Raw genomic sequence first — 13,599 nt, 5'->3', positions numbered from 1 at the left:
TCCCTGGCTTTTTTTTACTTTCTGCCACACACACACTGATCGTGCGCTTTTTGTGCAGATATTTGCAAAACAACCCTTCGTAAGCAATCTTGTTTTTTTTTTTGCATAATAAACAATGCAAAAAGAAAGATTGATTTTTCCCCACACTGAAATATAACTTTTTTGTTGTCAACAATCAATGCAACACATGTTGAATGTTCAGCGAGCATAATTATCGTACGGGTGTGCTAGATACAAAAGGCTTTTTTCCTCACCACCCACATGCGATTGGTTTCAATTACTTGTTGTATAAAATAGCTACTTTTATGATTCAGGATGTGAACGTATCTTGTTTTTTTTTTGTTGCTAACGATATTGTGTTGATTAAACACTTTGAACTGTTAGGCGAATAAAAAATAGGCTAGAAGGGAAAGGGGGAATTGAATGATAATGATATGATCATTCTCTAGACTATCTATTTTAATACACAAGGAGAAAAAACGCAGTCGGTAGGATTCGAACCTACGCTCCCAGAGGGAATCTGATTTCTAGTCAGACGCCTTAACCGCTCGGCCACGACTGCTTGTTGTGAGGGAGTGGATTAATAAAATCCCACGTTAAAGCGGACAAAACAATGCACGGTGCCTGATGTTTATATTTATTTTATTTATTTAGCAAACGTTAATGAGAGATTATTGTCAACACACTTTTGAATATTTAAAGAAAAAAAATCTGTTCTATTTGAGCCTGCAGATTATTTTACTAACTCTGAATATGGATGCATCAATGGTATCACTCCATTTCAAACAGGATCGCTTGCCATGTGGGCAACCATGCTACCCAACTCTATGAGTGGTATGAATCCCAAGTGTAATTCGATGTACGATTATGAGTTTATTGTATATCTCATAGAGTTCGTCATTGTAGCGACTTCTCCATTGTTCTTCCTCTCATATGAAAGCAATATGTGACTAAGAGGGTTTAATCAGTTTCAAGCAAAGTCCAAAGACATATACAATAAGACACCATTAAAGATAAAATGTCTCCGCTTAAAGAGATTACATCAAGGTTGGTAGTGTCTTAGTATCTTTGGAAATCTAGCCAACGCATTGAAGAAGGCACATTCGAATGTATTTTATACATAAATATAAATACAGTGAATATGCAACGATATTTTGAGGAATTTATGTCTAGCAAAGTGAGGTTCCTTTGGGAATGGATTCTAGTTAGCTAACTTCGATAAAAAATAAACACAACAGAAAATGGAGCAATGTTTGAATACAGACCAATTAATTAATATAGGAAAGTAATAAAGAATAGATTTTTTTGGCAATGAATGAAAAGGCACCAAGTGATATTTATTCGAATTATTAATTTAAAGATCAATTTGGATAAATTATTTAATCTGAAAACAATTTTAGATTGAAAAGAGGAAGTACATCACCTGTAGCTTGATAAATGCTGTGCTCTTTTGGGTGATATCTTTATTTTGCGTTTGATCATTTAATTGAACACCTCCCATATTCGAGTCCCAAAGAGATCGAAATGAGCATAAAACACTGCACAAATTGTTGTGATGCTAAATCATCAAAAAGTGGATAATGGAACAAAAATATTTGCCCCAATGAGAAACAAACTTTGCCCCCCCCCCCCACTATCAGTGACTTACGAAATGCAATCAAAGCTAATAAATTAACTCAACGGTGATAAAACTAACCCCGGACGTGGGGATATACCAACACATGGCCGCACTGCTTTCGCTTGCCGCTTCTTCTCAATCGGAATGCCCTTCGGAGCGGGAAAAGAAAAACGAAGCAGCCACAAAACAACGCTTACTGCAATGCCATCGTTTGCGGTACATAAATGTGTTGGTGTATTGTACTGTTTTGCTGGAAAAGAGATGGACTACCTCCAAAGCTTCACACCCTGACGGTTTGTTGAAGATGGACCACGATGTTCCAGCTCCGGTTTCAATTGGCTGACACGACGGTACATTTGTCCCGGGAAGGAAAAAATGAATTTCCCCAACCACCTTCCTTCTCCTACTTTCCTTCAATTTTCCCCAACCCTCCTTCCCTTCCGAAATGGTGCATCTCCAGTGGAAAATGGAAAGAAATCGAAAGCGAAATTCGAAGCGCGTACGGTGGAGAGAGGATACAAACTTGAAGCAGGCGCATCTATCACTTTACTAATTCTTCACCCTAAAACGGGAGCGCTGTCGTGAAGAGGGTGTAAGGCAAGGGAAAATAGAAACCTACCCTTACAGTACCGGGCAACACTACTGAACCAGACTCTCACAGTCCGTGGCAGTCTCCAAGCTGTCGAGAGGCAATGCCTACTGCAGAGTATGGTGCCCCCGTGTGCTTAGGCGTGCTCACCAACACAGAAATGAACGTACAAAAGGAGTTAGAAAAAAGGTACGATCACCACCCACCTACCACCCACTCGGTTCATGAATCGTGAACAGCCTTGCCAGCGGATGAATGGCACAGAGCGAAACAATAAATAATGCAACAAATAAAAACAACCACCATCACTATAGCCGATAGGTGTGAAGGTATTAGTTTTGTGGTGGATCAACTGATTAACCGTGTACGTGTGCAACATGTTCCGTTTTTTTTTGTGTTTGTTATCACACTATCATCAATCAGTCAACGCGGGCTAATCAATCAGTCGATCAATCTGTCTTCTTGAGCGTCTTTCATGCACACCCCGTACGCCCCGTCATACGCCGCGATCCGCTCACTCACTCATTCAAGGCATCTACCCTTTCTGGCCACCGTAAGATCATGGCGTCACCGTGCATGGGCGCACTGATAAGCCCGTTAAGCGAGAGAAAGTGATCGAACGACGCACTCCAGCGTGTGTGTTTGGGGGAGGGTGATAATATGCGATCGCGACTGCATGCACCGTTGGTTGGGGTGGGATTGCGTTCTTCAATTCTGTGTCGCATATCATATCACACTCACCAACACTACTCGCGTGTACTACACGATATACGACGCGTCTGTTGACTTTCGCGAAACGCGATAAATGTGGCGATATTCCGCAGCGGGCGGCTATGATTGCGCTTAGGAATGTATTCCGTTTGCATTTGATTTCAGCTTAAAAAGGTGTGAATGAGGGTCAGTGCGATCGAATCGGGTGCGTTTGGTTGAATTTTGCTGTTTTAGAAAAAAAAATTGAAAAAGATTTAATCGAGCCACAAATTATGGAAAAATAATTAGCTTATGTTAAGTTGATCAATTTATTAATTTTCAGTAAAGAAAAATCATTCTTTATACAAGTTATACTCGAAGTAGTACACCATTTACAGTTAAATATGAGTAAAAACTTAGCGTAAATAGTTCTACCCTTTTAACAGTGGAAACAGTGAAGTAGAATCGTTAAACTACGGAGATTAAGGCATCTTCATAATACAGATCCAGAGTAATTTATTCGCATTAAAGATTCATCCAGAATCGTACAACAGAATCACATTCATCCAAATGATTTCTATATGACGTTCTACATTTAGGACATACCACATCACTTAATTTGTGTATGCCTTGTTGGCATAGCTTATTAGCCCATCATATCCAAGTGAATCGAAATCTTGATCCAAATTTCATGAAACTTTGTGATCCATAGAGCAATATCTTAAACAAGAGCCTTCGCGAGCTAAATCTGAAAGAGCAGAGATTTGACCAGGCTTATATCTTATGATATATGAAAAGTGAAATAACTAGGAGTTCATCTAAAAACAAACGCAAGTAGATGAAACGCAATAAGGCGAACAGAAAAATTGATAAAAATACGCAACCGTTTTATGAAATATTATTAATATGAGTAATAATAATAATCAACCTTGTTAATGTATGTTTTTGAACTATTCAAAATGAAGAATAATCGAATTGAAGTTCGAAATACGCAAAAACTTGGGATTTTTAACGTACATATGCAAGCTACTGTAATCCATTTTGAGCAATAAAAAAAACATATTTTTACAGTTGTATATAATCACTTAATAGCAAATTAAAATAATGTTACATTTTTGATTATAACTTTTAGATTCGATTTTACCCGTACTTTGCAACTAAAAACCTCAACTTGATCGAATAAAATTGACCCACGAAGTGTTCTGGATACCCTTGAAGGTACTCTTAAATTATGAACTGGTATTATTTAATTACTAGCTGGATACTGGTGTGGTTTTTTAGGTTTTTAAACAGTAATTTTTACTTATGAAATCACATACACTGGGATGTAATGGGGTAATGGCTCAAATGATACACTTTTGTTAATTCGCTATCATTTTCGCGATGTTTCCTGTGCTCAATCATAAATCTAACATTCTAACGCAAAATGGTGAGGTCATTATTATGCTAGCGAAGCGTATTTCTGACGAAAATGACGAGAAATAACATTATGAAATGTTTATGCAAAATCAGCAAAAATTACCAAACACAAATTATGACTCATTCAATTACACACAACACACTTCGTCATCATTGATAAGCACACTTCGTTGAGGGAAGGAACTTTCACACCGATCAAGTCGCAATATTCGTCAAAAAAACATTCTTTAAAAATGAATTACAAAGAATTATGCTGGAATTTCAACTCACTTATCCCGTTTTTCTACAATACCCCAAAGAATTGAACAGATCTCCTCCAAATCTACTGCGACACACTGGTGCTGGTGGGCACGCAAAACCTATGCAACCCCTAGCCCGGAATTGCGGAAAATAATGCGGATTCAAAACCAGGGATGGACAGTGGGTGGAACGCATGGGGGTGGAAACGATACCGATACCGGAAGTGTTTTCCCTTCAAAAAGGGACGGATAAATGGGAAAATTATGCGAAACGTAATTCGATTCACAAAAAAAAAGGGGGAGGAAAACAAACCGCCGGCCTAGAATACAAAGAAGGCAAAAATAGAAAGCATACACACAAATGTTCTTGCGGATTTTTCTGCGGCAGGAAGAATACAAAACGGCCAGCGAAAAGAGGCCGTAGTATTGAAGTAGAAAGTCCTTCTGCTGTCTACTAGAGAGGGAGGAGGAGGCCACCGCGGCCGCTGTTGCAAACCGACGTTAGTGGGTCAATTGAATGCGAGCAAAAGTGCCCAAGTATAAAGAATGTGGGGACTCCGGGGCCGTGAATGGGCTTTTATGCGTTTGATCGTTGGCGTATTTGTTTTGTTTGGATGTTTTGTTAAGAAGCTACCCATTTTGCTTACCGAAGGTCATAATCGTTTGCTTATGCCCGTCCTATCGTACATTTCCCTGTCAACAGCTCGAATCAAGCGCGTTCGAATGACAACTGGATTAAGCGATTGTGAGGATTTCATCGAGAATGAAAATGTAGCCCCCCATCCCCCCTTGCTATTTACCTTGTGGGGAGCATTATGTGTGTAGCTTGCGCTGTTTTACCACTACATTTGACTTTGGGGTTTGCTGGAACATACAGAGAGCGCCGGTGCATCATTTTGCGGAGTGTCCGCGTCAGACCCTTGAAAGCAGAAAACAATGCGTGCCAGCCAACAATTGTGCTGCGCGGTGGAACGCTTAGAGTGGCAATAAAAATGAGACAAAAATGTGTTTCACCACCCAACCAAATCACTACACCCCCCCCCCCCCCCCCCCCCCCCCCCCCCCAAGTGACGCGCTGAGAACGTACCACAAACCGTCGGCTTCTTCCTCTTCTCCATCATACACCCTTCCCTGTTCCCCCGCCACAACTTCCGAACTCGACACGGTTGACCGAGAGTATTGACCTACATATACACACCTTGTGGAGACCCCATGGACTCCGTGGATGGAGACCCCAAAAAATGTAACGTATCGCGTTGTCTCCCTCTCGGTCGAACAAAAACAAAAAATACACACGCGTAAAGCTCGTTTCTCGCTCGCTTCTGGCCATTCGCTGCTGCTGCTGCTGCTGCTGCTGCTGTTCCACCAACACCAACCATAACCGTTGGATCCAGTTTGCAACCATTTCGAGGCCGTTAGGTAGCAACAACCATTCAGTCGTCGCCACCGCCATCTTTCCCCGAGCGCTTTGCAGAGTGCTTCGGTAAATCGTTTTCCGCGTTCGGCCTTGCCGTCCAAGAAATGGCGAACGAGCCGGGAACGATATGGCGCACATTCGTAGACGTGTATTTTTACAGATTACTTACAGATTTATCAGGGAGTGCATATTTTCGGGGCATATTTTGAAGATTCATTGTGTGGCAATGTCAATACTTCAAGAAGTCTTGGCATTCTCCATATTTCTGAGATTTCTTCGCTTTACTTGACTTGAATTTAGGCCCGGATAGTTGGTTAATGGAAAAGTAGTTTCGCGCCGACTACTTCGCCGGGATGTCCCAGATTTTACTCATTGATTGAGGTAAATATGCATATAATAAAACATTGCCGAGTTAGTCGAGATGATATGTAACTTTTTGCCATTTTCTAAGCAGAAACTTTATGCTAACAACTACTTTAAAAATCACATTATTTCCTCACAAGATTCCCCTTGTTTCTTAGCCATATCTTCAAAATGACTGCTCGCTTGTAGCAAAGACCTATTCGCAATCAATTAGCATACAGCCAGCCCAGCCCAGCCCGCCCAACGCAACACGTCTTTGACGTCAACAAGTGTTGACGTTGCTAGAAACCACCCCGCAGCACTGGAGGGTAGCGGCATGTGCTGGACAAACAAATATTATGCTGTGTTACCACCATCGTCACAACTAAAATCTCGTCCAACGCCAGGGCACTACGAGTCAGAAAGCTCTACATCATCACCATCAGACGTACGATCGTTATCTGCTCGCAGGCGAAGATGTTCCTTCGGGGGACCAAGGGAACAGGCAACGCACACACATACGTATATGTATGACGACTGCGGACGGCTTCCCAAGGGATGATCGGTTGGGACCGTTTCACCAAGTGCATGGAAAAATTGCTGAAACCTGTTGCTACAGGAGCGAAGGCATTTGAGGGCAATGCGCATACCTGAAAACCTAGACCGTTCCCTAGATTGTGGCTGATCCACAATTACGTCATGGACGTTATTCGGTGTGCTGCGCGCCTACATGAGATTGCAGCTCAGCGCTACCTGCCCGTCGAATAGGTAAATTCCATCATCGTGGAAGCGGGTATGGTCGATACTCTACCGGTTAATTTTATGAGCGTTAATTGAAACAAGCACGATGGCAGTATGAGCAAGAGAGAAAGAGAGCGAGAGAGCGAGAGAAAAAGAAAACAGAAAAACAGGAAGAAAAAGAAAGTTAAACAATGTTCGTCGACAGGAAAAAGTGAAACGATCTAGTAATCCGTGCGTCGGCATTCCACGTGACGCAGGTGAGATGTAATCAATGAGACGTCACAGTCAAGTTCATCTCACTGCACCACCACCGGCAGGGTAAGGATCCTGTAAAAGCACCCACACACCATAAATTACTAATCGTTTTGTAGTATTTGCAGGGAAGAGTGTGTGCCTCTTATCACCACTATTAAATTCGCAACGCATGATTATGATGATGTGATTGACCATGTGAAAGCAAACATGCAGTAGAACGGGAGGCTAAACGATGAAACAACGATGGACTTTCAAATAATCACGCATGAGCGGATGAGAATGGCGTTTTCTGAAGGCAGAAAAATTGCAACCAGCATCGGCAACTGCTACGTCTCTGCGACTCATCAACTACGCGAGCAATAGACTGGCCGCCGATCGTTGTTGTTGGTGCCTGCTGTTCGTTTTCACTTTCTCGCTGTGATTGGCGTCGTTACGAAGGTTGCATCTGAGCGGACGAACCATCACGAAACCGAGACGAGTCGGCATTGAGTGAAGGTATATATCTTGCGCATACCTTCTAGACGGCCTTAGAGAGCCTACGGCGCGCCAACCGTCTGGAATATGAGAAACACACTTTAAATGACATTCACCGTCGGTGGAGGAAAGGGCATCGACGAATATGTGTTTGGTGTTATATATGAATGCAGGCTCATGTCTGTACATTCGTCGAACGCATTAACGAGCCACCGTAATGTTACGTGTGAGGCAGCTATTCGACATAGTTGACACTCCAAATCTCCAAAAGCTGTCCACAGTGACCGTACCGTTGAAGGTGACGAACTGGGCGAAAAGAAAACGGAACGGGACTGGAAATGGCCGTTTGATTTGTTGCATTGAAACATCAAACCCTCCCGTAACTCCCGGATGTGTTAGCGTTCTCGATGCATTCCTTCTCCCGAAGAGCGTACTTTGACAGTTGGGCATCCACACCGAATGGAATGCATAAAAAGCAATCCAGCAAACACATGACATACTGTGGTCGATTTCTCTCCCTTTTTCACGCATCTCGCATCGCAAATAGAAATAGGCGCTTTTGGAATTTTTATCTCACCTTCTCTTTCGATTTTTACGTATTATGGGCAAGGTTAGCGAAAAGACGGAACGGAAAGCAGCAGAACCGGGAAAGATCTCTACGCCACGATGTGACGGATGTGCAAAATCGTAATGCGTCATCGTAATCGGGGCAACGATGACGACGTTTATTATTCACTGCGAAGTCAGTTTTGCGTCGTACCGTAGCGTCAAATCGAACGAACAAACAATTGGGTGGCGGCGCTGTTGGAGTGTATCATCGGGACGCACCATACCGTAGCTTCCCAAAGTGGATTAGCTTGTGGCTCGCCCTAAGACGAAAGCCTGCCCAGACGAAAAAGTGTGGATTCTCACGGATATACCATTTTCCCTTTTTTCAAGCGGTACGGAAATCTTTACCCAGTACAGGCAGCAGCGCACATTAAGCATATGCAGTGTGCGTCCGTGTGGGTGAGTGATTGTTGTTGCTGTTGTTGTTATTTGTTACCTCCAATAATAGTTACCCAACAAAACAACGCATCAAATGGGTGCTTTCGAACTGCGTTCGGTTCCAAAATGCTATGGCTTGCTGTACCGAAGTCTCCCTTTTTTCGTAAGTGGAAGGGCATTTTTTCGGTTCCGTTTCTATTAACCGCGCTCTTGGGGTTCTCTCTCTCTGTCTCTCTATCTCTCTCTTTCTCTCTATATATTGTTGTTGAGACACCCCAACCAGAATGGACCGCTTATCGTGCAGTGTGTTTTTTTTCTCTCATTCGCCAATGCCTCTGTTTCTCACCAAACAACAACAACAACAACAATTACCACCCCATCTCGCACCACTCTGCTATTGCGTTTTCTTGCTTTGACCCCCTCCCGGTAAAGCATGTTTACGAGTTGTGATCGAACACTCCGCAACGGTTTTTGGATGCTGTGTGTGACGGTTGGCGGCGGCCTCCTTGCGCTATTGGGGTGGCTTTAATTTCCACACACACACATTGCTACCACCTCGCTCACACTCACCATCCGTTTCTATGGCAATCTGCATCTTGCCTTCCACGGCGTACTTGCGCTCTTTCTTACCCTCAACAACGGGCCACTCTCAACCCCCCCCCACATACTCCTCCCTTATCGCTACTGTTTTGCGCCACTCCACGTTCGTCGTGTTGCTGCTGCTACTGCTGCTGTGGCAATCTGTTGCCACTTATGAAATCGATTAAATTATTCATCGACTCCAATTGTACGGCCCCGTGCACCGATTCCTTCCACATGGGCGAACGCAGCACCACACACCGCACGGTTAGTCGTTCGACGACGTTCTATCACTCTCGCGTACGCGTCGCTTCTCGCTTCACTTTCACACATCGCGCCAACGTTTAGGCGCGCATTTACTGGAACTGTACTGTACACTACATAGCGACCTTATCACGGGAATATACCCATGCGATGCCGCCGCCGTCTGCTATGGCGAAGGATGGCTTTCGAGCAGCAAATTTGCATTGGCGCTTGCTGCTGCCCCCCCCCCCCCCTTACGGATCATACCCCTCCATCGAATTGCGGCATTGCGAAGAAGACATTGGACACACGAGAATAGTGACTCCAGAAAAGCCTGTGAATAAACGCGGCACAATGAAGCTAAAAATCAGGCGTTCGTTCCACGACTTCTCGCACGGGAAAACTTCATTACGCCAGTGATTTACTTCGGACCGTTAGCTGCTTCTGGCTTTGTATGGATCGAAGTAATTAAGCCAAAGCGGTAAAGCCATTTGAAGCACCATTAGGAAGGTTTTTTTTCTGTACAGCCAAAGGAAATACCTTCATAAATTATCCTTCCGTAGGAAGAAGCACACAAGCATGTGGAGCAATGGTATTTATTTGTTATGTTTTCGCTAAGCAAATAGAAGGAGAAGTTTAAGCGACAATTTACTACCATAACAGATGCTTTTTACCTACGAGAACTGTACGAATTATTTCATTTCATGATGACATAGCACAAGACTGTTGTACAGCATTGTGTTCTCGCCAATATCAATTTAAACCTATAAATCCTCCTTCGAAATCAATATTGAAACGAACCTTATTTAAAAACCACCATCCCAAGGAACAAATTGTATTGGTAATTTTGCAACTTTTCAGGAAACCTTTCGTCAAGACATAATGACTTTATCGCTGTCCTGCCGCTCAGCAAACAGTTCCGTTCTACGCACATTATCTTTCTACCCGGTTCGGTTGCGCTTATCGACGAATCGTTTGATCCTTTTCTCGCAGCAAGAGATTAGGGCTGTCAACGCACCACGGGCGGTGATCAAGTCATCACTGGTGACTCAGACTCGGGCCTCAATAAGTTCGTAGGAGTTTATTATTGGAAGCGTTTTATCAGTGGTACAGTGTGCGCGAGCCAATGGAATAGGCAAACAATATTTACTTAAAGTCCCCGGAGTGCCACGCACAAATAATCGAACGGAATCATCGATATTTTGCTACCAAAATAGCAACTGGTAATTAAAATCAGCAGTTTAAAACGGTTCATTATCCAACCGGTAACGCTTGCTGATTGAATAATGCTGTGCACGCTTTAAAGGTAGTTAATTTAACAAGCAACATGATTTGTTACGATATGCTGTCATTGCTCGTACATTGCATTGCCGAATGCCGAACAGTTGTTTAATCCACTTACGGCCAGCGTACGGTATCGGGGCGCTCCTATCGAATCCCATCGCACCAAACCACAATCAAATGGTTCTCGATTCCATGACGGGTGCTTGCTTATCGCGGTTCAGTTCTTTTCGGTTTGTTTGTCGCTAACCGATAAGGCACACAGTAGTGTGCCGGGTAGGAAGCACAGCAACAAGAAAAAAAACAAGAAACAAGAAACGAACCCCGTGTTGTCTGCCTTGCCAATCGGACATGGTTTGTTTTGCACGGTCAGCAGAAGGTCTGACCTTACTTAGCGCAGGGAAGTTCGGAAGGAAACGGTGTACCACAAAGAAACCACTCGAGAAGGCAACAAACTTTAGGTTGAATAATATGGGACGTCGGCTCAATGAACGTCACCATTGGGTGTTGTTTCATCGGGAATAATCTTGGAAAGGGAAGGCGTTAATGTGTATCTTCGAAAAGCATTAGATATGTGAAGAAATGTTTTAAAATATGTTGGTGTACTAAGCCTATTTAATATTACCGTAAGGGCTCTTCATTAATTTATAAACAAACAACATTATATCTTGACGAGAGCGATGAATTTCAACCTCGCTTTAAAAACGAGCCATTTTGCATTGGAAAATTAGATTTAAAGCTCAACTCTTCATTCGCTCATTAATCGTTTTTCAGGACGTTTAACCTATCACTGCAGGCCCTTTGTTTCACAAATGCTACATTTATTAGCTCACAGAGCTCTAAAGCTCTGATCCAGCTGTCCGCCTTTGAAAAATATCCGCAATTTAATATGGTTGTAACATGAGTAGGTATGAGAGTATGCGTGAAATCGCGTATTTCCACCGGCCGGCAAATTGGTCGGAAGCTGCCCGTGATAGCGCACGGTTATCATAACGGCGCGAATGAAAGAGAAACCGCTTGCCCAGAACGAGTTTGACAGGTGTGTTTCACTGTCAGGATTGTCGCGCGTAGCTGATGTGGGGTGGGTTTGAGTTTGTTTTGCCATTCTCTTTGGCCAATCAATCGATTCCTGTCGTGGTTTGTTAAACATTTTGTCGATTTGTTTGCCATTTTTTTCTCTGCGTTCTGCTACTGTTATTTGTATGTTTTTTTTTGCAAATGTTTTCCATTATCCACTAGATGATGTTTGAATTTTTGGTGTTGTAAATTTGTTGTGGCAAAGAATAAATCAATTTTACTATTATTGTATTGACTAGTTAGTTAGAAGAAATTTTAACTGCTGTTTCACACTATCTGCAAAGAGAAGTTCGATTAAACACTAAGCTCAACGAGCAATTGATTGTGACGAAGCATCGAAAAACGAGAGCAAAAAGTATAACATAAAATAAATAAGAATTATTGCCGATTGAACCTTGCAAATCACAATTCCCGGTAGAAGCAAAAGGAAGACCGCTTATAGCATACAAGGTACCGTGCATTCGTTGGTTTTATATTTTACTTGCAAATTACATCACTGCCGATGGAACATCGAGCTCAACATATCGATGGCACAAGAATGGCACGCGGTGGAGATGAGGGTGTGAAAATGAAAGCACTTGAATGTCTTTAAATTAAACATGATCAGTTTCTGTTCAGGCGCCGAAGGATTTAAGACCAATTTCGTACATCCTCGCGGAAGTATTACAATGTGGGTTGTTCTAAACATTTCTCATGACATTTTTGAAGTAATAATAATCTCTTAACTGTTCTCCAAATCGATGGCTTTGAAATGATCGTTTTCCCAGATAAAATTGAGCCATTCCATAGCCTCGATCGATAAAAGGCGTAAAAACGGAACCGTACTATATCGTACACCGGAAACTGGTTAAAATTCTGTACAATCTGCAATCTGTGCGCCTTACACTACACCTTCATTCGAGTTGATTGACCGGTGCCAACCGGGTGCAAACCTTTCCCAAAACTAAACTCACCACCGGGCGAATTGTTCGCCGTTGAAAGGAGGAAGTTTGTGCTGAAGGTGAGTTGGTTACCGCTGTGGACTTGGCTCCACAACCTTCCCACGGACGAAAGGTGACTTGGCGAATTTCCGCAACAAAAAAAAATAAAGATCAAGCTCGGTAGAATATCGTTCATTTTCAAGGGAACCGAAATGAATTCATTTGAGGAAATTACGCAAACTTTGCAATGACTCCAAAAAAGTAAATTCTTATTTGCTAGTCGCATTCTCAGGCATGTATATTATGCGAAGTGTGTAGTAAAAAGAATTACTTCCTCCCCGACGGGGAATCGAACCCCGGTCTCCCGCGTGACAGGCGGGGATACTTACCACTATACTATCGAGGACTTGCGTGTGAAGTGCTATGGTCAAAGATTAAATCACAAATCGCGTACTGACTCTTGCTGTGGCTGTAAATAGTAATTCGATACACCTTCTCCCAGTGGTCTATTTTTCCTACCACACACCGCTCCGTCCCACGGCAAATACACCCGCCGTACAACCGATTTCTACTCTACCCATTTAGCATCGCACACTGTGCCCCCAGAGCGCGCGTGAACTCGCGAGATTGTTTGCTTGGTGCAAACATAAACACGAGCTGTCGAGTGCCGGACATTGCGAGAAAGGTGGTAACTCTCTCAACATCGGTGGTGGATGGTTGTTGGGGGG

The 13,599-nt window shown here is 43.0% G+C and overlaps 2 non-coding genes across 2 annotated transcripts; both read right to left on the bottom strand.

The window, feature by feature from the left end:
* Positions 1 to 480: 480 nt before the first annotated feature.
* On the bottom strand, positions 481 to 562 carry Trnas-aga (transfer RNA serine (anticodon AGA)). Its single transcript has one exon. It is a non-coding gene; the product is annotated as a tRNA-Ser (tRNA).
* A 12,643-nt stretch (positions 563 to 13,205) lies between these two features.
* On the bottom strand, positions 13,206 to 13,277 carry Trnad-guc (transfer RNA aspartic acid (anticodon GUC)). The gene has a single exon. It is a non-coding gene; the product is annotated as a tRNA-Asp (tRNA).
* Between the last annotated feature and the right edge of the window lie 322 nt (positions 13,278 to 13,599).

This window comes from Anopheles moucheti, chromosome 2, assembly GCF_943734755.1.
Source record: "Anopheles moucheti chromosome 2, idAnoMoucSN_F20_07, whole genome shotgun sequence".
Classification (NCBI taxonomy): Eukaryota; Metazoa; Arthropoda; class Insecta; order Diptera; family Culicidae; genus Anopheles; species Anopheles moucheti.
The sequence above is the reverse complement of the archived record's forward strand: the minus strand, read 5'-3'. Positions and strand labels throughout refer to the sequence as shown.